Here is a 25,871-nt window from a genome sequence, read left to right on the forward strand (position 1 = left end):
ATACACTCTCTAAACCAATGTGAATAGTTGTTTTGTTGTCCAAACAAATGCGTGATTTATACGCTGAGCACAAGGCGGGTACGATTTCTAAAACAAATTGAGCCGCTGTGTAGCATAAAACCCAAACACCAACTCTTTAGCTTTCAAAACAACTGCAGAATGATTATTGACTACATAAATTATGGCGCCGCAGGGAGAGCTAAACAGCGTACCACAGCGTCTCCATGTGTTTCTATGCCGTATCTCTCCACAGCTGCACCAGTCGTTACTGCTGAGTCAGCTCTTCCCGAAGAACTCGTCGCTACCTGTCTCTGTAGAGTGCGCTGTCGACCCGACCCACAGACTTTAATCCTCTACCTTTTCATAAGCCTCGTCCCTCGATACACCACAGCTTGTAATCCCATTAACATCTGTCCCCTGCGTCACCCAGGCAACACGCCCTGGGACGTCTTTACTCAATGAGTAACCGGTCAACAGTTGTTTCTTCTCAGTTACTCACGCGTTGGAAACATAGCCGGCACGGTAGCTCAGCGTGTTCGGTCAGAGAGCCGGTTGGCCTCTGTAATAAAAAAATGGTTCAAATGGCTCTGACCACTATGGGACTTAACAGCTGTGGTCATCAGTCCCCTAGAACTTAGAACTACTTAAACCTAACTAACCTAAGGACATCACACACATCCATGCCCGAGGCAGGATTCGAACCTGCGACCGTAGCAGTCGCGCGGTTCCGGACTGCGCGCCTAGAACCGCGAGACCACCGCGGCCGGCCCTCTGTAATAAAAAACTGAGTGGAAGGATCAACCACCGAACTGGAACAGGATGTCTTGCGACGTCCGCAACGACCAAACACAACGAACAAAATGAAAGAAAAAAAATATGACGTGCTGTTGTTGCTGTTGTTGTTGTGGTCTTCAGTCCTGAGACGGGTTTGATGCAGCTCTCCATGCTACTCTATCCTGTGCAAGCTTCTTCATCTCCCAGTACCTACTGCAATCTACATCCTTCTGAATCTGCTTAGTGTATTCATCTCTTGGTCTCCCTCTACGATTTTTACCCTCCACACTGCCCTCCAATACTAAATTGGTGATCCCTTGATGCCTCAGAACATGTCCTACCAACCGATCCCTTCTTCTGGTCAAGTTGTGCCACAAACTTCTCTTCTCCCCAATCCTATTCAGTACCTCCTCATTACTTATGTGATCTACCCATCTAATCTTCAGCATTCTTTTGTAGCACCACATTTCGAAAGCTTCTATTGTCTTCCTGTCCGAACTATTTATCGTGCATGTTTCACTTCCATACATGGCTACACTCCATACGAATACTTTCAGAAACGACTTCCTGACACTTAAATCTATACTCGATGTTAACAAATTTCTCTTCTTCAGAAATGCTTTCCTTACCATTGCCAGTCTACATTTTATATCCTCTCTACTTCGACCATCATCAGTTATTTTGCTCCCCAAATAGCAAAACTCCTTTACTACTTTAAGTGTCTCATTTCCTAATCTAATTCCCCCAGCATCACCCGACTTAATTCGACTACATTCCATTATCCTTGTTTTGCTTTTGTTGATGTTCATCTTATATCCTCCTTTCAAGACGCTATCCATTCCATTCAACTGCTCTTCCAAGTCCTTTGCTGTCTCTGACAGAATTACAATGTCATCGGCGAACCTCAAAGTTTTTATTTCTTCTCCATGGATTTTAATACCTACTCCGAATTTTTCTTTTGTTTCCTTTACTGCTTGCTCAATATACAGATTGAATAACATCGGGGAGAGGCTACAACCCTGTCTTACTCCCTTCCCAACAACTGCTTCCCTTTTATGTCCCTCGACTCTTATAACTGCCATCTGCTTTCTGTACAAATTATAAATAGCCTTTCGCTCCCTGTATTTTACCCTGGCCATCTTTAGAGTTTGAAAGAGAGTATTCTAGTCAACATTGTCAAAAGCTTTCTGTAAGTCTACAAATGCTAGAAACGTAGGCTTGCCTTTCCTTAATCTTTCTTCTAAGATAAGTCGTAAGGTCAGTATTGCCTCACGTGTTCCAGTATTTCTACGGAATCCAAACTCATCTTCCCCGAGGTCGGCTTCTACTAGTTTTTCCATTCGTCTGTAAAGAATTCGTGTTAGTATTTTGCAGCTGTGGCTTATTAAACTGATTGTTCGGTAATTTTCACATCTGTCGACACCTGCTTTCTTTGGGATTGGAATTATTATATTCTTCTTGAAGTCTGAGGGTATTTCGCCTGTTTCATACATCTTGCTCACCAGATGGTAGAGTTTTGTTAGGACTGGCTCTCCCAAGGCCGTCAGTAGTTCCAATGGAATGTTGTCTACTCCTGGGGCCTTGTTTCGACTCAGGTCTTTCAGTGCTCTGTCAAACTCTTCATGCAATATCGTATCTCCCATTTCATCTTCATCTACATCCTCTTCCATTTCCATAATATTGTCCTCAAGTACATCGCCCTTGTATAGACCTTCTATATACTCCTTCCACCTTTCTGCTTTCCCTTCTTTGCTTAGAACAGAGTTTCCATCTGAGCTCTTGATATTCATACAAGTGGTTCTCTTATCTCCAAAGGTCTCTTTAATTTTCCTGTAGGCAGTATCTATCTTACCCCTAGTGAGATAAGCCTCTACATCCTTACATTTGTCCTCTCGCCATCCCTGCTTAGCAGTTTTGCACTTCCTGTCGATCTCATTTTTGAGACGTTTGTATTCCTTTTTGCCTGCATTTTTATATTTTCTCCTTTCATCAATTAAATTCAATATTTCTTCTGTTACCCAAGGATTTCTTCTAGCCCTCGTCTTTTTACCTACTTGATGCTCTGCTGCCTTCACTACTTCATCCCTCAAAGCTACCCATTCTTCTTCTACTGTATTTCTCTCCCCCATTCCTGTCAATCGTTCCCTTATGCTCTCCCTGAAACTCTGTAGAACCTCTGGTTTAGTCAGTTTATCCAGGTCCCATCTCCTTAAATTTCCACCTTTTTGCAGTTTCTTCAGTTTTAATCTACAGGTCATAACCAATAGATTGTGGTCAGAGTCCACATCTGCCCCTGGAAATGTCTTACAATTTAAAACCTGGTTCCTAAATCTCTGTCTTACCATTATATAATCTATCTGATACCTTTTAGTATCTCCAGGGTTCTTTCATGTATACAACCTTCTTTCATGATTCTTAAACCAAGTGTTGTTAATGCTGTTAATGCTTGATACTAATGGTTCAATAAATGAAATAGTCTTCAGCTCTCCATGCTACTTTCTTGCGTGCAAGCATCTCCGAACAACTGCTGCGATTTACATCCTTCTGAATCTGCTTGCTGTATTCATTTCGCCGGTGTGGCCGAGCGGTTCTAGGAGCTTCATTCCGGAACCGCGCTGCTGCTACGGTCGCAGGTTCGAATCCTGCCTCGAGCATGGATGCGTGTGCTGTCCCTAGGTTAGTTAGGTTTAAGTAGTTGTAAGTCTAGGGGACTGATGACCTCAGATGTTAAGTCCCATAGTGCTTAGAGCCATTCCATTTGTATTCATCTCTTGGTCCACCGCTATAATTTTACCCCCTTCCCACACACACACTTTCCTCCAATACTAAATTGGTCAGAATGTCCTATCAACTGATCCCTTCTTCTATTCAGGTTGTGCCACAAATTTTTAGTTCCCTAGTTCTGTTCAGTATGTCTTCATCACTTACGCTATCTGCCCATCTAATCTTCAGATTTCTTCTGTAGCACTACATTTCAAAGTCTTCTGTTCTCTTTTTGTCAAAACTGTTTATCGTCCATCATGCACTTCGATTTAAATACTTTCAGAAGAGCCTTTCTAGCACTTGAATCTGTCTTTAACCTTAACACATTTCTCTTGTTCATGCTTTTCTTGCATTTGCCAGTCTTCATTTTACGTCCTCTCTACTTCGACCATCATGAGTTATTTTCCTCCCCAAATAACAAAACTCCTTTACTACTTTAAGTGTCTCATTTCCTAATCTAATTCCCTCAGAATCAACCGATTTAATTCGACTGCATTCCACTATCCTTGTTTTGCTTGTGTTGATCTTCGTCTTATACCTTCCTTTGAAGACACCATCCATTCGGTTCAGCTGCTCTTCCAATATCTTTTCTATCTCTGATAGAATCACAACGTCATTAGCAAACTTCTAAGTTATTATTTCTTCTTTCTGAACTTCAATTTATACTCCATGTTTTTATTTTGTTTTCTTTACTACTTGCTCAGTCTAAAGATGAATAACATTGGAGATAGGCTACAACACTCTCTCACTCCCTTCCCAACCACTGCTTCCCTTTCATGCCCCTCGACCCATATAACTGCCGTCTGGTTTCTCTACAAATTGTAAACAGTCTTTCGCTCCCTATATTTTAGCCTATTACCTTCAGAATTTCACACAATGTGGTCTGGGCAATATCGTCAAACTCTACGAATGCTATAAACGTAGGTTTGTCTTTCCTTAACCTGTCTTCTCAAAGTAATTTGTAGAGCCAGTATTGTCTCAAGTGTTCCTACATTTCTCCTAAATCCAAACCGATCTCCGACGAGTTCGGCTTCTACCAGTTTTTTCCATTCTTCTGTGAAAAATTCACGTTGGCACTGAGGGAGCAGCGCTTATGGTGCGGGTACTGGCCTTTCTCGGAAGATTTACGTAAATCCTGTCCATGTACGTTTCTTACATATTAGGACCTAATATCTGTATTCAGTGTAGTGTAAATCTCTTCTGTGGAAATGCGTGATCAGTCATGAACTGTGGAAACCGGTTATCTAAAAGCATAATTGTGGTCGCCTCAGAAAAAAATAAATCATTTCAACTGTTACAGTGCTCACAGACGACATAATGTCGTACTATATAGAAAGCGATGTGTTACAACAAATAAATAAAAAAGAGGTGTAACAACTTTTGCTTTTCATTCCTCGTAATATATACAGTCGTGAACTATCAACGAAAATTACAAGTGTAAAATTTATTTCTCTCGTTTTGATTGTGTCGACAAATATGTCACTGACAAAAAAGGAATGTCACTGACAAAAAAGGAAGAGTGTTGAAACGGGATATTCTTTAACAGAATATGAACGGCCAACACGTTTAATCCGTTGGCTCGCACGCATCTGCTGAATTACGTGATTGATTCTTCATAATTACAGCCTTTGCCAAGTAACAATGTAAACATTAGCCGAGGCTGACCGGGCATAATGAAGCCGGCGGGCAGTGTGTCAAAACAAATGACTTCCGGCGAGATGGCGGCGACCTCTCAGCAGCCGCGTTCTGCGCATGCGCGCGTGAGCGGACAAGTCTCACGCGAAGTGGCCGGCAGCGGCTGAGTTATCACCTATCGGCCGAATTAACAACCGCTGTTAATAATAACGCTGCGCAAACAACGTTGTTAATCACGCGAAGCGCTAATTAAACTCCAAATTTGGCAGCTGCCGTAATCTTCCACCGTGGAGGCAATTCGTTTCAGCCAGCAGTCTTTCCACATTGCGCCCGACGAGAGGAAGTTATCGTAATCGGAAAGGCTGTATTTCTTCGCGGACAGATGACATCTTTACAAGTGTTCTTCGGCAGTTATTGCTGGACGTCGGCGGAGAGACGCGATTCCAAAGACATTAGCTCTCAACTGGTAGAAACAGATAATATATCTGAAAGCTTATCTCTTTCTGGATTTTATGAAACTGTTTCCCGTAAGTCAAAATGAGTTACTTGTCTTATTTTACATCTCTTCTCCTAACAGCGACACAATGTTGTTCCTATGTTGTGTGGAACGGCCATTTGTATTCTGTCCTCTATTTTTTTATTGTGGCTTCTTTTTGTTTTCCCCGGCGATTGCAAGGTACAGATAGCGTACGGTTTGCATTTAGTGCATCTTCTATAGCCCGCTGCTTTTCGTGCTATCACACCGTCACGTTAAATGAGGAGAGAAATGGCGTGTAGGTAAACTCCTCGCGATTCGTGCCTGTTTCAGTCAAACGAGACTGCTCAGTGATGTTTGGTGTACATTGTGGTCCGAAGGAATCACCGGGCCATTTTTCTTTGAAAGCATGGCAGATATATGGTGAACGTTATCGCAACATGATAACCAAGTTCAAAAATGGCTCTGAGCACTATGGGACTTAACATCTATGGTCATAAGTCCCCTAGAACTTAGAACTACTTAAACCTAACTAACCTAAGGACAGCACACAACACCCAGCCATCACGAGGCAGAGAAAATCCCTGACCCCGCCGGGAATAGAACCCGGGAACCCGGGCGTGGGAAGCGAGAACGCTACCGCACGACCACGAGATGCGGGCTGACAACCAAGTTCCTCGTGTCTCAATGGATGGATACAACTCTTGAAAACGTATGGTTTAATCAGGACAGTGCTGCCAGCAATACCGCTTGTAAATCATTGACGGTCTTTGTAAGAGCCTTTCCCTTCTAAACCCCTGGGTGATTTGGTGTACGTACGGCGTGTGTATGTGTGCTTGCCTAATGTTGTGTCCGCAACAGAGCTCCCAGGCGAATAAGTTAGATGAGACATCTATTCATGATAATATTATATTCTAGTTTAATTAGAAAATCTAGAATGAATACAACAAGATACCGACAAAGTATTTATTTTCAAAGAACAGAAAAATACAGAAGTATGAAGTCAATACAGAATGTTAAGTCTGTAAGTAGGCTGTTTAAGTATTTATGTTGGCAAAGTCACTTAACGCCCTGTATGAAAATCACTGACTGTGCTGTGTGCAGTCTGTGGCTTTGTTGGAATATTCGCTATTGTAGCGTTGCGCAGTTGGAGGTGAGCCGCCAGCAGTGATGGATGTGGGGAGAGAGATGGCAGAATTTTGAGAGCGGATGATCTGGACGTGTGTTCATCAGAAAGAGTAAATTTATAATAGTGGATATCACGAACTGATATATATATATGATGACTTTTGAACATTGTTAAGGTAAATACATTGTTTATTCTCTATCAGAATCTATCATTTGCTAACTATGCCTATCAGTAGTTAGTGCCTTCAGTAGTTTGAATCTTTTATTTAGCTGGCAGTAGTGGCGCTCGCTGTATTGCAGTAGTTCGAGTAACGAAGATTTTTGTGAGGTAAGTGATTTATGAAAGGTATAGGTTATTGTTAGTCAGGGCCATTTGTAGGGGTTATTGAAAGTCAGATTGCGTTGCTCTAAAAATATTGTGTTTCAGTTTAGTATTGATCAGAATAAGTAAAGAGAGAAATGTCTGAGTACGTTCAGTTCTGCTCAGCTGTTTGAAAATCAAATAACGTAAGAGGTTTACCACCACAGTCAATTCATTAATTTTTCAAGTCCTACCCTTAACCTAGCTTTGGGATTGGGAGAACATATGTGACTTTCCTCAAAATCGCACCCTCTGTTCGTTAGACGGACGCACAAACTTGGCTGACACTAGGTAGCCCCGTGAAACAGGGGACCTCCACCCTGACTGTCACTGACAGTAAACAGCTCAGGGAACAACCAAATGGAACTCAACACATTTACTGTGATTGCTTCCCTGTCTGCCGAGCCGTGGTGCGTATAACACTGACTGCAGTGCTGCCTACAGCAGCATAGATATCCTATTAAAAGGAATGCAACTAGATACCGTAAAATTATTACGTTGCCGTTGGCCGCCATACTGAGGATGTACTTTGTATACATACTGGTGCTATCGATATTTGTAAAAAAAAAAAAAAAAAAAAAAAATCGGCAATCCGATGTACAGAAATTTGAAAACAAGGCCTTCGATATATAGAGGAAAAGCATCGGCATATCGATATATCTACGGCAAAAAATATCGACGTACGGGCCAAAAAAATATTAGTTGCACATTGTAAATATATTGCCGGCATTCTTCTTTTAGTGTTCAACCCTGTGGTTGGTTTGCAGCAGATCGCCATTCCTCTCTTCTGTCTGCCTTCCTTTTCATTTCCACGTATGTGTTACATCCAACGTCATGCATGATCTGTTGTATGCATGATATCCTTGGTCGCACCCGCCGATTTCTTCCCTTCTGCTATTGTTGCAATGATGTTGTGTCGTAGGACGTGCCCTACAAGTTTGTCTCTTCTTGTATGGATGGTTGGTTGGATGGTTTGGGGAAGGAGACCAGACAGCGTGGTCATCGGTCTCATCGGCTTAGGGAAGGATGGGGAAGGAAGTCGGCCGTGCCCTTGCAGAGGAACCATCCCGGCATTTGCCTGGAGTGATTTAGGGAAATCACGGAAAACCTAAATCAGGACGGCCGGACGCGGGATTGAACCGTCGTCCTCCCGAATGCGAGTCCAGTGTCTAACCACTGCGCCACCTCGCTCGGTCTTGTATGGATCTGCCTCCTCAGAGATCTGGTTTCGTGTACTCTTCTAAGCACCTATCATTTGTTACTTTGTCTCTCCAGCTGATCTTCATCATCCTTTTATAGCACCACATCTCCAGGGCCTCTAGCCGTCTTCTCTCTTCTCTTCCAATTGTCCAAGTTTCACATCCGTATAGGGCCACACTCCAAACGAAACCTTTCATGATACGTTTCCTTATTTTCAGACTAATGATGTTGCTAGTAAGTTTCGATTAAATGCAATTTTGGCCTTTTGTATTCTGCTCGCAATTTCTTTCCGGCTTCTACCATCCCTTGTGATTTTGCTTCCCAGGTAAATAAATTCCTCTATCACTTCCACCTCCTCTCTTCCAATTCTCATTCTCAGACGTTCATATTATGCTCCTGTACCGCATACCATCAAAAATGGTTCAAATGGCTCTGAGCACTATGGGACTTAACATCTGTGGTCATCAGTTCCCTAGGATTTAGAACTACTTAAACCTAACGAACCCAACGACATCACACACATCCATGCCCGAGGCAGGATTCGAACCTGCGACCGTAGTGGTCGCGCAGTTCCGGACTGAGCGCCTAGAACCGGCATACCATCACTTTAGTCTTTTTTTTTTTTTTGTTTATTCTCATTCCATACTGATTGCATAGAATTTTTCCATTGTCCTGAGGACTTCCTCTACATCTTCTTTTGTCTCCGTGACTATAGCAATACCATCTGCATAACGCAGCATGTCTATCTTCTGCCCATTAATTTTGATCCCCACCTCAGTAGTTTCTCGAACTTGGTCTATAGCTTCCAGGTTGTAAGCATTGAATATAAGAGGAGAGAGATCACATTCTTACCTTACCCCTTTTCTAATATTTGCTTCTTGTTCATGGTGACAGTTCCTAATCACTGCCACCTCATTCTTGTAGAAACTGAGTATCACACGGATGTCTTTGTACTTTATTCCACTTTCCCTCAACCCTCTGAACATCTCTTGCCAGATGACGTTATTAAATGCCTTTTCCATGTCTACAAAGGCAATATAAGATGGTTTATTTTTCTGTAATTGCTTTCCGATAACGAGTCTCAGTGCCAGAATCGCCTCTCTTGTTCCCAATCCCCTTCTGAAGCCAAACTGATCTTCACTCAGCATATCCTCCACCTTCTCTTCAATTCTCTTCAGAACTATTTTTATGAGAGTTTTTGGTGCATGTGATATTAGGCTTAAAGTTCGGTACTGTTCGCATTTTGTAGCTGCTGCCTTCTTTGGTATAGGAACAATGATACATTTCTGGAAGTCTGCCGGTATCTCTCCTGTGTTATAGATGGACCTAATAAGCTTAAGCAGCATTATTTTCATGCTGTCACCAGCATTCGTTATTAGTTCTGCAGGGATGTCATCAATATCCGTTGCTTTGTTGTCCCGTAGTTCTTTTAGAGCTCTGTCAAATTCTTCTTGCAGAATGTCATCTCCCTTGTCATCTTCGTCTACTGGCTCTTCTCTACCTATTACTTCCTCCGAAAGGGGTGTTCCGGCATACAACTCTTCTATGTATTCTTTCCGTCTCTTCACCATGTCTTCGACAAACAGCATTTTCTCCTCTTTATTTTCTATTGTGCCTGAGTTATTTTATGTTTGTTAATAAATTGATTTCTGTAGGCTAAATCAGTTCTTCCGTTTTGCATCTTTTCTTCCACTTCCCTGCAAATTTCTTCAAGAAAATTTTCTTTTTGTTTCCTAGGTTCTCTATTAACTAAATTCCTTAGTCTCCTGTATTCAGCTTTTCCTTGTTCATCAGTTGCATTTTTGTATAATCTCCTGTTTGCTGTAAGCTCAATAATATCTGCTGTAATCCATTTCCTCTTGTTTTTGAGTTCAGTTCTTCCAACTATCTTTTCTGCTACGTTGTATATACCAGATTTAATTTTATCCCAGTCTTCATTTACCCTACCATGTTATAAATTTTTAGCTAGGTTGTCTGTTTCATGAACATAGTGCTTCGTCAGTCCCTCAGTTTTCCGTTTTTCTAGTTCCCATTTAAGTTTTATTGGCTTCTTCTTCAAACATTTGAATCTCAGTGCTGTCTGACTCTTGAAAAACAAAAACAGTACTGAAGTTAATTATGCGGGACTTGGACTGACGTGACCAAAATTTCCCTGATACGGCATAAAAGTAGGCAAAAACAATTTACTCGGTCGGTATCGAATTGGAACCGTCTTCCACTACTGCAGGACGTAGCACACACAGGGTCTACAAACGGAGGAGAAATAGTTCACGCAGCAGAATTGTACCAACGTACGGTGCTTTGACCTTCCTGCAGAGTCCTTTGCGGAAGACATAGTAATAAGCACCCCTGGCGTAGAGAACTAACTGAAAGAGATGAAAACAAGTAAATCGCTTAGGTCCGGATGGGATCTGAAATCCGGTTTTACAGAGAGTACGACACTGGCCCCTTGTTGAGCTTGCATTTATCGCGAGCCTCTCGTCCAGGGCAAAGTCCCAAGCGATTGAAAAAAAAAAAAAAAAAAAAAAAAAAGCGCAGGCGGCTCCTGTGTATAAGAAGGGTGAAATTACAGACCAGTATCCTTCACATCGGTTTGGTGCAGAATTCTAGAACATATTCTGAGTTCGAATACAATAAATTTCCTAGATACTGGAGAGATTACGTCCACGAATCAGCACGTTCTTGGAAAGCGTCGCTCGAGCGACCTTCAGCTTGCCCTTTCCATACATGACAGATTGCGAACTATACCGGATTTCCGAAAAGCACTAGACACGATATCACACTTGTGGGCCTTCAAATTAAAAAGGAAATGATGTGATGTGGTGTGATGGCCCTTAACTACGTACCCTCCGACTCAGAGTTGAAATATTAAAAGTTTTGGCTGGTTTCGTTGTCTAGGGGCTGGGATACGTAGTTGCTGCACTACAAGCCAAATTCTGCTGAGTGTCCAGTATACAATATGAATACACACATGAATAGAATGGTCGAAGATTCTTATCACTCGGCAATTGCGAATTAATATAGAAATTTATAAATGAAAGACTGCAGTTAAATAAAATCTGCAGGTGCTATTTTAACGACTTTAAATGATGAGTACGGTAGTAGAAGTACTTTTGAGAGTGCGGTATATTTCTGCAAAACACTTACTGGTGCCGATGATCCAGCAATTAAATAAAACATAAGTTCAATAACAGGGAAACAATAGATTCCTACTGCACGTAATTAGTTATGAACGACAACATAGCTCGCGAGATATTCACTTCCAAACGCGTTTTACGTCTTCACTGCAGAAGGCACGGAAATCTCACAAGTACACAAGTCGGCCCTCCGAAGTATTTCTATCTGTCGTGACCACATACAAACGGCTCCATACTCTTGAAGTCGCTGCCTCGACCGCGCGTCCGTCGCGCCGTCACGTCCTGAACTCCCCTATGGCCTCTGCGACTCTCCTGCATTGCCCTGTCCTCTCTCGAAACGATGCTCTTCTTCCACTTCCACCCAGTCTCGCCATTCACGAGTGCTGTGATTGGCTAGAGGGCTCCCGACATATCTTCAAGCCAACACACATTCATAAACATAATGAAACACATTCGAAATACTGGATTTACTTTTAAATAACTTGAAATAAAATAAATATTCCCATGGCTGGACCATAAGCACGGTCTAACCAACATTGTTAAATACTTTAACAAATCAAATAAACATTTATCAAGGGAACAGCAACATAAGGTAGGCCAGCAGTCTAGTGTGTCTGTGCTTTCTAAAACACAGTAAATATTTAACCAATTTCTTCATGAATACAGGGCTATTATAAATCATTGAAGCGATTTCATAAATTCACTGTCGCTCCATTCATTGACATATGGTCACGACACACTACAGATACGTAGAAAAACTCAAAGTTTTGTTCGGCTGAAGCCGCACTTCACGTTTCTGCCGCCAGAGCGCTCGAGAGCGCAGTGAGACAAAATGGCGACAGGAGCCGAGAATGCGTATGTCGTGCTTGAAATGCACTCACATCAGTCAATCATAACAGTGCAACGACACTTCAGGACGATGTTCAACAAAGATCCACCAACTGCTAACTCCATTCGGTGATGGTATGCGCAGTTTAAACCTTCTGGATGCCTCTGTAAGGGGAAATCAACGGGTCGGCCTGCAGTGAGCGAAGAAACGGTTGAACGCATGCGGGCAAGTTTTACGCGTAGCCCGCGGAAATCGACAAATAAAGCAAGCAGGGAGCTAAACGTACCACAGCCGACGGTTTGGAAAATCTTACGGTAAAGACTAAAGCAGAAGCATTTCTTAAACAGGAGATTGGAAAACCGATGGATCGGTCGTGGTGGAGATCATGATCAACAATTCATGTCATGGCCTTCACGCTCTCCCGACTTAACCCCATGCGATTTCTTTCTGTGGGGTTATGTGAAAGATTCAGTGTTTAAACCTCCTCTACCAAGAAACGTGCCAGAACTGCGACCTCGCATCAACGATGCTTTCGAACTCATTGATGGGGACATGCTGCGCCGAGTGTGGGAGGAACTTGATTATCGGCTTGATGTCTGCCGAATCACTAAAGGGGCACATATCGAACATTTGTGAATGCCTAAAAAACTTTTTGAGTTTTTGTATGTGTGTGCAAAGCATTGTGAAAATATCTCAAATAATAAAGTTATTGTAGAGCTGTGAAATCGCTTCAATCATTTGTAATAACCTTGTAGTATATATCGGATATAAACAAAGACATGAATAAATATATTTATAAGCATGCTGCTACCGTTTTTTCGTGTAACTGTGGAGTACCTACGGCCTGACGCGGTCGATAGTAATCGGCCACTTCGACCTCCAATAAGCGATGTACTATTCAAGTTACATGCCTGTAATTTATACCAATTTCGGTTTACACTAATAGCTTTCTAAAGACACGTCGATCGACACAATCGGATGAAGCGTTTAGATTTTGGAAATTCGTTGCTGGGTGTTACTTGTATAATTTACTATCAGATACTAAACTTTAAACTAATAAATATATTGAAAACCTGAGTACATCACCACAATTGTCATGAAATAATAGTAACGTACAGGTTTATTTTTGAGGTATCGTGATTCATCTGGCTACTATTACATGCTATACGAACAGTGAAATGTCTGCCATGATGGTTTCACAAAGTCCGCCATCTCTGGCACTCTCGGCATACAAGTCTCTTTCATCGTCACAGCGTCACCATGGAATTCCCAACCACGTGCTCGGGCTGGACCCCTCTTGCTATGGCCAACGTCCGGGACCACGTGGTCAGGCTGCCGAGCGGCCCGTGCGACCACGCCCTCACCGAACTTACAATATTTCCAGGGCGCCACAATTCGCCTGTTACCTTACACACTGCAGACGGAGAACGAAGGCAATAGGCATATGAGTGGTTCGAATACTCCTTATGTAATAGAACCCAGTATATTGTCCTCGACGGTGAGTGTTCATCAGCGACAAGGGTATGGCCAGGAAGGCTCCATGAAAGGGTGATAGGAGCGCTATTATTTTCTGCATACCCAAAACGGTTTCGCTGACACGGTGGGCAGCAATCTGTGCTTGTTTGCTCATGATGCTGTGGTGTTCTGGAAGGTGTCGAAGATGAGCGACTGTACGATGATGCAAGGTCACTTAGACAAAATTTGTTGTTGGTGTAATGAATGGCAGCTGGCTCTAAATGTAGAAAAACATAGGTTAAGCAGACGTAGTAGTAGTAGTAGTAGAGGGGTTTTGGGGGCGCACGACAGCAAGGTCTTCAGCGCCCAATCAGTAACATAGTGAGACGGGTGTCAAGAAACAAAACTCAGAACAGTTACATAAAACGGAACATAAAACACGGGTAACAATCGTTGAAAAATATGTGCTCACCCACACCGAAGCGTGGGATGAAGCAGGGCGTCAGCAGTAAAACATGGACAACACAGGAAGAAAATGGTAGAGGCAGCTAAAACAATGTAGCAGATGGAAGTGGCTGGCTGACCGCAAGGAAAAACTGGGAGGAGTCAGCCACTCTGCAATACACTAAAACCTCAAGCCTAAAAGTTTAGGCCAGAGTCCAGACACATCACAAAACTTAAAAACCCTAGACGCACACGTCTCATCGTTAGCTAAAACACAAGGCAGATCCCCATAAACTTGTGCTTCTGCCCTTGCATCACGGTATAAAATGCAGTCTGTTAAAATGTGCCGGACAGAGATGTGCACACCACAAGCATCACAAAACGGGGGATCCTCCCGCCGTAATAAATAGCTATGCGTCAGAGGACAGTGCCCGATTCGAAGACGTGTGAGGGCCACCTCTTCCCGTCTGAGCAACCGGCAGGAGGAACGCCACGGCCGAGTGGTTGACTTTACCGAGCGCAGTTTATTGGCCGTCACCGCCAGCCATTCGTCCTCCCACAACTCCATGCACTTCCTGTGGAGTGCAGCGATGACTGAATGCAAGGGGATAGGACACTGGACCACATCCTGCTCTCTGCAGGCCTCCTTGGCAGCCCGATCGGCCTGTTCATTGCCCCATATGCCGACATGACCAGGCGCCCAGCAGAAGGATACCTCTTTACCCCACCGTTGGAGCAAGTACAGTTGGTCATGTATCAGCTGGACCATCTCCTCAGTCGGGTATAGGTTCTGCACTGATTGTAAGGCACTAAGAGAATCGGAGCAGAGAAGAAATCGATCGCCCCGAACACGATGCATCAGCTCCAGTGCCTTCAGGATCGCGCGGAGCTCCGCTGCGAAAACGGTATATTCAGCAGGGAGGCGAATCCGGGTAACATGGTCAGGGAAAACCACAGAACAGCCAAGGAAAGTCTCCTGTTTGGAGCCATCAGTATAAACAACAGTGAAACCGTGATGCACATCTAAAATGTTAAAAAACAGAGATTGGATTAAGCAGACGAGTAGGAAAAGCAAACTAATAGTGTTCTGCTACAGCATTAGTAGTGTCCTGCTTGACACAATCACGTCGTTGGAATATGTGGGTGTAACGTTGCAGAGCGTTATGATTGTTCAAATGGCTCTGAGCACTATGGGACTTAACATCTACGGTCATCAGTAACCTAGAACTTAGAACTACTTAAACCTAACTAACCTAAAGACAGCACACAACACCCAGTCATCACGAGGCAGAGAAAATCCCTGACCCCGCCGGGAATCGAACCCGGGAACCCGGGCGCGGGAAGCGAGAACGCTACCACACGACCACGAGCTGCGGACGGAGCGTTATGAAATACAACGAGCATGTAAAGATTGTGGTAGGGGAGGCGAATGGTCGACATGGGTTTAATGGGAGAATTTTAGGAACGTGTGGTTCATCTGTAAAGGAGGCCGCATGTGAGATGCTAGTGTGACCTATTCTTGAGTACTGCTCGAGTGTTTTGGGCCCGCACCAGGTCGGATTAAAGGAAGACATCGAAGCAATTCAGAGGTGGGCTGCTAGATTTGTTACTGGTGGGTTCGAACAACAAGCATATGTTACGCAGATGCTTCGGGAACTCAAATTGGATTTTTTGGAGGGAAGGCGACCTTCTTTTCGAGAAACATTTCTGGGAAAATCTGGGGTACCGGCATCTGAAGGTGACTGCAGAACGATCCTATTGCCGCCAACATGAATTTCTCGTAAGGACCGCGAAGATACGAGAAATCAGGGCATGTGCGGAGGATATAGATAGGCGTTTTTCCTTCGCTTTGTCTGCAAGTGGAACAGGAAAGGAAACAATTATTAGTGGTACAGGGTACCCTCTGCCACCTGTCATACAGTGGTATGTGGAGTATAAGTGCAGATGTAGATGCAGAACACGTTGGAATGGTCGAAATACTGTTGAGAAGGTGCGAAATCTGCATCTACATCCACATCTACATGGATACGCTGCAAATCACATTCAAGTGCCTGGCAGAAGGGTCATCGAACCACCTTCACAATTCTCTATTATTCCAATCTCGTATAGCGCACGGAAAGAATGAACACCTATATCTTTCCGTACGAGCTCTGATCTGGCTTATTTTATCGTGGTGATCGTTCCTCCCTTTGTAGGTCGATGTCAACAAAATATTTTCGCATTCGGAGGAGAAAGTTGGTGATTGGAATTTTTTGAGAAGATTCCGTAGCAACGAAAAACGCCTTTCTCTTAATGATGTCCAGCCCAAATCCTATATCATTTCAGTGACACTCTCTCCTCTTTTCGCCGTAATATAAAACGTGCTGCCTTTCTTTGAACTTATTCGATGTACTCCGTCAGTCCCATCTGGTAAGGATCCCACATCGCGCAGCAGTATTCTAAAAGAGGACGGACAAGCGTAGTGTAGGCAGTCTCCTTAGTAGGTCTGTTACATTTTCTAAGTGTCCTGCCAATAAAATGCGGTCTTTGTTTAGCCTTCCCCACAACATTTTATATGTGTTCGTTCGAATTTAAATTGTTCGTTATTGTAATACCTAGGTATTTAGTTGAATTTACGGCTTTTAGATTAGACTGATTTATCGTGTAACCGAAGTTTAACGAATTCCTTTTAGCACTCAAGTGGATGACCTCACACTTTTCGTTATTTAGGGTCAACTGCTACTTTTTGCACCATTCCGATACTTCTTCTAAATCTTTTTGCAGTTTGTTTTGATCTTCTGATGACTTTATTAGTCGATAAACGACAGCGTTATCTGAAAACAACCCAAGACGGCTGCTGAGACTGTCTCCCAAATCGTTTATATAGATAAGGAACAGCAAAGGGCCTATCACACTACCTTGGGGAACGCCAGAAATCACTTCTGTTTTACTCGATGATTTTCCGTCAGTTACTACGAACTGTGACCTCTCTGACAGGAAACCACAAATCCAGTCACATAATTGAGATGATATTCCATAAGCACGCAATTTCACTACTAGCCGCTTGTGTGGTACGGTGTCAAAATTTCTCACGTTTCACGAGAACGTTAGAGCGGGGTTCTTGTTTACATCCATGCTGAACAGGTACTTGTTACATGTCAAGTGTGGGTTCAACAATGGCTCCAAGCACTATGGCAGTTAACATCTGAGGTCATCAGTACCCTAGACTTAAAGACTACTTAAACCTAACTAACCTAAGGACATCACACACATGCATGCCCGAGGCAGGGTTCGAACCTGCGACCGTTACAGCAGCGCCGTTCCACACTGAAGCGCCTAGAACCGCTCGGGCACAGCGGCCGGCTCAAGTGTGGGCTATGGCATCTTTGCAGCCATGGGTCACGGATTAACTTCTGAAAATCTCAACTTTAGAAAACGCGGAGCAGCCTCGGGGAATCGTCCCAAAATTGCCGCCCGAACTGAGCCATACCTACCTGCTTCAACTCCAGACAGGAGATTTTGCAGTACCCGCCTGATTGCTTGAGAACCTTTCAGCCACCACCCAGCGCTTTGATAATGATATAAGTGTAAATGGGATAATACAGGATTATGAAGCGACCTGTACCAGTCACGTTACACAACTTCGCATCACGTATCGAGAAGTTCTAAGCCAGTATCGTTAGATAGTCCGACCGGAACGTCACTTGTGCGGGCACGAGCTCCGATGCGGTCACAGTGGAGGAGACATTTGTTTGGCGATATCCCGGCAACAGGACAACAAAACCAGAGCGGGCGCGACCGGACCGGAGCAGTTTATTCCCCAAGGGGGCGGAAACGGCGCGTTTATTCGCCACCGCGCCTTGCTTAGGAGCGCCGCGTCGTTATCACATTTCACAGCAGCTTTTAAGCCGGCGCGATAGAGAGGGGCGCGTTTAATATTGTTCTCGGGCTATTGGAAGCCCGCACAGTGCCGTTTTGTTCCAAGTGCTTCGCACAGTTGCCTGGCTTCCACATCCGATTATTCGCGTTTCCAACTGCCGGCCGCTCCACTGCCAGCGCACGCAGGTGGCGTGAAAACGACCGTGTTCGATACTGCTCGGTTTCACGGCCGGAGTCCTGACTCGAGGTACAAAAGTGCCCGTCTGTTTTATTGTCATCGCTAGCAATCATGCTGTTATTAATCGAAGGTCTCTGATAATCTCATACCATTTTCGTTTTCCGGTTTTAGCTAACAGTCTTTTCTCGGATTTGGTGTGATACCACGATAGTTTCACTGTGTAACGGAACCTATTAAAGGCTTTATTATAACGAAGTATGCGATACCCTCCTAATTCAACCAGTTTAACTAGCAATTATGATAATAGAAAAGTAATTATGCATGTTAGTAATGATTGCATAACATGTATACATAAACGATCAACCCATTAAAATATAAAGAATAACTGACCCACACAAAAGTTAACATCACTGGAACACTGATACAGCAGATATCATTATGTAAAAACACTATATTCAACTGAAATTATTAATATGAAATACGAATAATATTGGTCACCTTACGTATTTTGGATCTCCTTAAATAAAAATTACCCCGTGAAACCTACTTATTCACTAGAACTGTTTTCACTCACTATTCCCTTAAACACATCTATTTTAAGCGAGAACCACTGTAATTTTTAATAATTCACGTTATTTACTTATGTACGCAAATGAGAGAAGTCAATAGATGTACCTTTGAAAAACGGCCATTTTGCAACAAATAATTGTTCTGACACGTTAACAAATCTGTCTGTCATTTTAATGACTGTTAGATTATGTCACTCGATGTAAATTAATAACTTTTTTTGCGCAAATTACGATAACAGATGGATGCTTGACTTATAAACCACGACTCTTCTTAGTAGTTCTTCGACAAGGATATAAATACAAGCAGCAAGAAGCCTCGTCAGCTCAGTCTTGATAGAACTTTTGTGTGGAAAAACAATGCAAAGATGTTGTAAAAGAAGTGTTACTCTGTATTGTGACAATGTCTCTGGGTGGTCAGCGGAGTTAAGATGGCTACCATGCCAATAAATACACTCCTGGAAATTGAAATAAGAACACCGTGAATTCATTGTCCCAGGAAGGGGAAACTTTATTGACACATTCCTAGGGTCAGATACATCACATGATCACACTGACAGAACCACAGGCACATATACACAGGCAACAGAGCATGCACAATGTCGGCACTAGTAGAGTGTATATCCACCTTTCGCAGCAATGCAGGCTGCTATTCTCCCATGGAGACGATCGTAGAGATGCTGGATGTAGTCCTGTGGAACGGCTTGCCATGCCATTTCCACCTGGCGCCTCAGTTGGACCAGCGTTCGTGCTGGACGTGCAGACCGCGTGAGACGACGCTTCATCCAGTCCCAAACATGCTCAATGGGGGACAGATCCGGAGATCTTGCTGGCCAGCGTAGTTGACTTACACCTTCTAGAGCACGTTGGGTGGCACGGGATACATGCGGACGTGCATTGTCCTGTTGGAACAGCAAGTTCCCTTGCCGGTCTAGGAATGACAGAACGATGGGTTCGATGACGGTTTGGATGTACCGTGCACTATTCAGTGTCCCCTCGACGATCACCAGTGGTGTACGGCCAGTGTAGGAGATCGCTCCCCACACCATGATGCCGGGTGTTGGCCCTGTGTGCCTCGGTCGTATGCAGTTCTGATTGTGGCGCTCATCTGCACGGCGCCAAACACGCGTACGACCATCATTGGCACCAAGGCAGAAGCGACTCTCATCGCTGAAGACGACACGTCTCCATTCGTCCCTCCATTCACGCCTGTCGCGACACCACTGGAGGCGGGCTGCACGATGTTGGGGCGTGAGCGGAAGACGGCCTAACGGTGTGCGGGACCGTAGCCCAGCTTCATGGAGACGGTTGCGAATGGTCCTCGCCGATACCCCAGGAGCAACAGTGTCCCTAATTTGCTGGGAAGTGGCGGTGCGGTCCCCTACGGCACTGCGTAGGATCCTACGGTCTTGGCGTGCATCCGTGCGTCGCTGCGGTCCGGTCCCAGGTCGACGGGCACGTGCACCTTCCGCCGACCACTGGCGACAACATCGATGTACTGTGGAGACCTCACGCCCCACGTGTTGAGCAATTCGGCGGTACGTCCACCCGGCCTCCCGCATGCCCACTATACGCCCTCGCTCAAAGTCCGTCAACTGCACATACGGTTCACGTCCACGCTGTCGCGGCATGCTACCAGTGTTAAAGACTGCGATGGAGCTCCGTATGCCATGGCAAACTGGCTGACACTGACGGCGGCGGTGCACAAATGCTGCGCAGCTAGCGCCATTCGACGGCCAACACCGCGGTTCCTGGTGTGTCCGCTGTGCTCCGCGTGTGATCATTGCTTGTACAGCCCTCTCGCAGTGTCCGGAGCAAGTATGGTGGGTCTGACACACCGGTGTCAATGTGTTCTTTTTTCCATTTCCAGGAGTGTAGTTGAAGTTCACTTATGCTGTCGTTCATCATTTATCAACAAGCACTTCAACAACACCGGACCTCATCTTTTTACCCCTACACGAATACATATAGAGCCACCATTAACATCAAGATACAGCACTGAACCAGCCAGCAGCAGCACCAACTACTACAATACAATTTAATGGCGCCAACCCAATTCTTTACATCAAGTGCTAACAAGCTTCGTATATTGGAGTGATATAGTGCGAATATAGGAATATCAACGATTGGGCGACCATTATAACTGCTATCCAGTGCATTCATCTGTGTACCTCCTGCACTCGTTAACCTGTACTTTTATTGTCCCCTTATTACTCTCATATATTTGAGATTAAGAATAAATTAGCCTCTGACTGCAAAAATGATCTTCATTATCTTTTACTTGTGTCATGATCGATTTCAGGGCTGCCAGCTTCCGCCACCGCACGCACGCCCGGTTAGCCGTGCGGTCTAACGCACGGCTTTCCGGATTGGAAAGGAGCGCCTGGTCCCCGGCACGAATCCGCTCGGCAGACTTGCGTCGAGTTCCGGTGAGCCGGCCAGTCTGTGGATGGTTTTTAGGCGGTTTTCCATCTGCCTCGGTGAATGCGGGCTGGTTCCCCTTATTCCGCCTCAGCTACGCTATGTCGGCGATTGCTGCGCAAACAAGTTCTCCACGTACGCGTACACCACCATTACTCTACCACGCAAACACAAGGGTTACACTCGTCTAGTGTGAGGCGTCCCCTTGGGGAGGGGGGGGGGGGTCCACCGGGGACCGAATCGCACAATAACCCTGAAAGAGTGGTGCGGTGTAGGGCGGCGGAGGGGTGAAGTGGACTGCGGTAGTCGTCGTGGGGTTGCGGACCACTGCGGCTGCAGCGGGGACGGAGCCTCTCCGTTGTTTCCATGCCCCCGGTTAACATACAATACAATACAATACAATATGCCACCGCACACACAACACAGTAGCCCTGCTATGTGTTCAGAATTCTTTTACTTCTTCCGGTCTCGAGATCACTTATGCTCGAGTCATACTGCACGTAATGTTACAATTCCACATCGTCATAAGTAAAAACAGTTATACAATGGAACTTATTTACAACTGTTGAATACTGTCTAATAATATTGGCAGCCAGATCACCCTTTGAATTAAGAAGCAGACAGAAAGAGAGTAACTTGTGTCACACTCCACATACCGACCCGTAAGTTCGAGCCAAGGAGAAAGTGAAAACCTTATGATAAAGTATCACACTGTTTTATTGTAGGATTTTGACTTTGCCCTTGCCGTCAAATACGCACGACGATAGTGAAGTGTCACGTACATACTCTCATTGTGAATGTTCCTTAAATAAGGGTGTTAACTGATTGCCAACATTATCAGACGTAATTATTCGCCAGACGTAAGTTGGTGGTGGTTAGTGTTTAACGTCCCGTCGACAACGAGGTCATAAGAGACGGAGCGCAAGCTCGGGTGAGGGGAGGATGGGGAAGGAAGTCGGCCGTGCCCTTTCAAAGGAACCATCCCGGCATTTGCCTGAAGCGATTTAGGGAAATCACGGAAAACCTAAATCAGGATGGCCGGAGACGGGATGGAACCGTCGTCCTCCCGAATGCGAGTCCAGTGTGCTAACCACTGCGCCACCTCGCTCGGTGGACTAAGTTGGATAACCCCATAGTGTACGTGTTTTTGCTTATGACTGTGTGATGGTAACATAATGTGCAGTTTGACTTTAGCATAAGGACATCTCTCGATTGGGAGAAGTAGAGGAAATTGGTCAGGTCATTAGAGACGGAGCGCAAGCTCGGGTGAGGGAAGGATGGGGAAGGAAGTCGGCCGTGCCCTTTCAAAGGAACCATCCGGGCATTTGCCTGAAGCGATTTAGGGAAATCACGGAAAACCTAAAGCAGGATGGCCGGTGACGGGATCGAACCGTCGTCCTCCCGAATGCGAGGTCAAAGAGTAATACTGTCGTACTGTGTATACATTTTCTTAATGTAATTAAAAATATTTTTTAATACGAGCGGTTGTATCTGAGGATAAGGCTGGTGGCCCGTAAGCCGATCATGACACAAGAAAAAGAAAATGAAGATAATTTTGTCCAGTCACAGGTACATGTACTCCTCATCGTGCGATTCATACCCACGTTCCATCAATAATGGGAAGTTTAAATATTTCCCCGTTTACTGTTTCCACTATTTCCAAATTATTTCATCCATCGTGTCAGTCGTTGTGTCTTTTACGCCAGCGGAATAAATTTTGTAAATAAATCTCCTACCTGACCATTCAGCATGGCCGCACTGGAACGTTTTTTTTTTCCTTTGTCGTTTCTTGTCACCTGCCAACTAGCAGTTACATAAGGGGGAATTTTCACAGTATGAAATTGTCCATGCTGACAATATAATTTCATACTTTCGCCTTTATAAGGGCAACCAACACAAGCAGTACAGAGATGAAAGTAAATGATCAATCTTGAAATTTCAATTTTAACTCAAAAGTCTTGCTATAAAGTAGTCCATCTGTAGTCTAAATTATAAAAAGAAATATGAACGTAAGAAATTATTTAGAGTAATCGTTTCTGTTGTATAGCGTAGAAGATATCCAAACAATTAGAGAATTACATTTGATTAGCAAGCAATATAAAACTAAGCAGAAAAAGACAAGTAATTGTTACTGTCAATCACAAAATAAACATCGTAATACTTTCTGAAATAATGAAGCCGAAATACCCTCCATCAGTCCAAAAAATTTCGGGACTGGGTTAATAAAAAATAAAGAAAAGTTAAGACTGTGCTTTGAATGCTTCAGTTGTTATTCCTCCCCCCACCAGCCACCCCCCTCTTTCCCCGAGTACAATGTCGGAACGTACATACAACAGTGTGAAACGGTCAGGAAAGTCTTTGTTTGGTGTGTTATTCAACTCGCGCGTCAGACTCGCATCATTGAGAACTATCAGAGACTCTTTCTACACTTTGTCGTTTTGTCGTAGGTTCGTGCTGATAATACTACGTCTCGTCACCCGCGATGATTTTGCAGCCAAGTCGGGGCAGACGTCCATGGATTGCTGTTTTTGTTCAGGAGTCAGTGTAGGCGGGAGAAACTTTGTGTACATTTTTCTTTTCTTTAAACTGCTCTGGGGAATGTATTCAATACTTGATTCAGAGATGTCAGATCGACGCTCCATCGCGATTTGTGACACAACCATGTTGACGCACAACGGCCGTGCGATCACTAATTTTTTACTGCTTGTTCAGAAATGGCTGGTGGAGTGCATATCTGTTGTTTTCAGTAATGGTTATTTCAAGCTGCCACCTTAGTTACTGGGCTGCCGTCACTTAAATGCTGGGAACAAACCAGTCTCTGAACTTTCTGGACGGCCGGTGTATATTGTATGACCATTACAGTTGACCTTGATAACTCCTATATCCACCTTGCAGTTTTGTTACCAAACTGCCTGCCTCCTACGCCATTGTTGTTGTTGTGATCTTCAGTCCTGAGACTGGTTTGATGCAGCTCTCCATGCTACTCTATCCTGTGCAAGCTTCTTCATCTCCCAGTACCTACTGCAACCTACATCCTTGTGAATCTGCTTAGTGTATTGATCTCTTGGTCTCCCTCTACGATTTTTACCCTCCACGCTGCCCTCCAATGCTAAATTTGTGATCCCTTGATGCCTCAAAACATGTCCTACCAACCGATCCCTTCTTCTAGTCAAGTTGTACCACAAACTTCTCTTCTCCCCAATCCTATTCAATATTTCCTCATTAGTTACGTGATCTACCCACCTTACCTTCAGCATTCTTCTGTAGCACCACATTTCGAAAGCTTCTATTCTCTTCTTGTCCAAACTGGTTATCGTCCATGTTTCACTTGCATACATGGCTACACTCCATACAAATACTTTCAGAAACGACTTCCTGACACTTAAATCTATACTCAATGTTAACAAATTTCTCTTCTTCAGAAATGCTTTCCTTGCCATTGCCAGTCTACATTTTATATCCTCTCTACTTCGACCATCATCAGTTATTTTACTCCCTAAATAGCAAAACTCCTTTGCTACTTTAAGTGTCTCATTTCCTAATCTAATCCTTTCAGCATCACCCGATTTAATTTGACTACATTCCGTTATCCTCGTTTTGCTTTTGTTGATGTTCATCTTATATCCTCCTTTCAAGACACTGTCCATTCCGTTCAACTGCTCTTCCAAGTCCTTTGCTGTCTCTGACAGAATTACAATGTCATCGGCGAACCTCAAAGTTTTTATTTCTTCTCCATGGATTTTGATACCTACTCCGAATTTTTCTTTTGTTTCCTTTACTGCTTGCTCAATATACAGATTGAATAACATCGGGGAGAGGCTACAACCCTGTCTCACTCCTTTCCCAACCACTGCTTCCCTTTCATGCCCCTCGACTGTTATAACTGCCATCTGGTTTCTGTACAAATTGTAAATAGCCTTTCGCTCCCTGTGTTTTACCTCTGCCACCTTCAGAATTTGAAAGAGAGTATTCCAGTTAACGTTGTCAAAAGCTTTCTCTAAGTCTACAAATGCTAGAAACGTAGGTTTGCCTTTTCTTAATCTTTCTTCTAAGATAAGTCGTAAGGTTAGTATTGCCTCACGTGTTCCAACATTTCTACGGAATCCAAACTGATCTTCTCCGAGGTCCGCTTCTACCAGTTTTTCCATTCGTCTGTCAAGAATTCGCGTTAGTATTTTGCAGCTGTGACTTATTAAACTGATAGTTCGGTAATTTTCACATCTGTCAACACCTACGCCATGTGGATAATATTTGTCGAGCTGATGATGATTTAAGGTCAGAAAGAGTCGAAAATAATAAAAAAAAATTAATATAACAGCTTTTGGAGATTCTGATATGTCTTTTCAGAAAACGTATGTTTGAGTAAAAGAAGTGATCCACCATTAATCTGCTTACGTAGTCCTTAGCTGTGATTTGTTGTAGACATTTGTTGTTTTTTAAGCAGTCTTCTTGATGATTATGATGTACCATGGTTAGATCCTCCGCGTCACTTTTTTTGTGTCGTCTCGTTGTCACTGTAGGCTTGACCGTGGCAAGCACGGAGAAGGTGCTGTTTGGTGGCCGGTATCCTCATTCTATAACACAAACTGCACGCATGTATTAACAGGGTTCTCTATTCATAAGACCAAGTTCCATAGCTTAACACTT

The sequence above is a fragment of the Schistocerca piceifrons genome, chromosome 1 (genome assembly GCF_021461385.2).
Source record: "Schistocerca piceifrons isolate TAMUIC-IGC-003096 chromosome 1, iqSchPice1.1, whole genome shotgun sequence".
NCBI classification, from domain to species: domain Eukaryota; kingdom Metazoa; phylum Arthropoda; class Insecta; order Orthoptera; family Acrididae; genus Schistocerca; species Schistocerca piceifrons.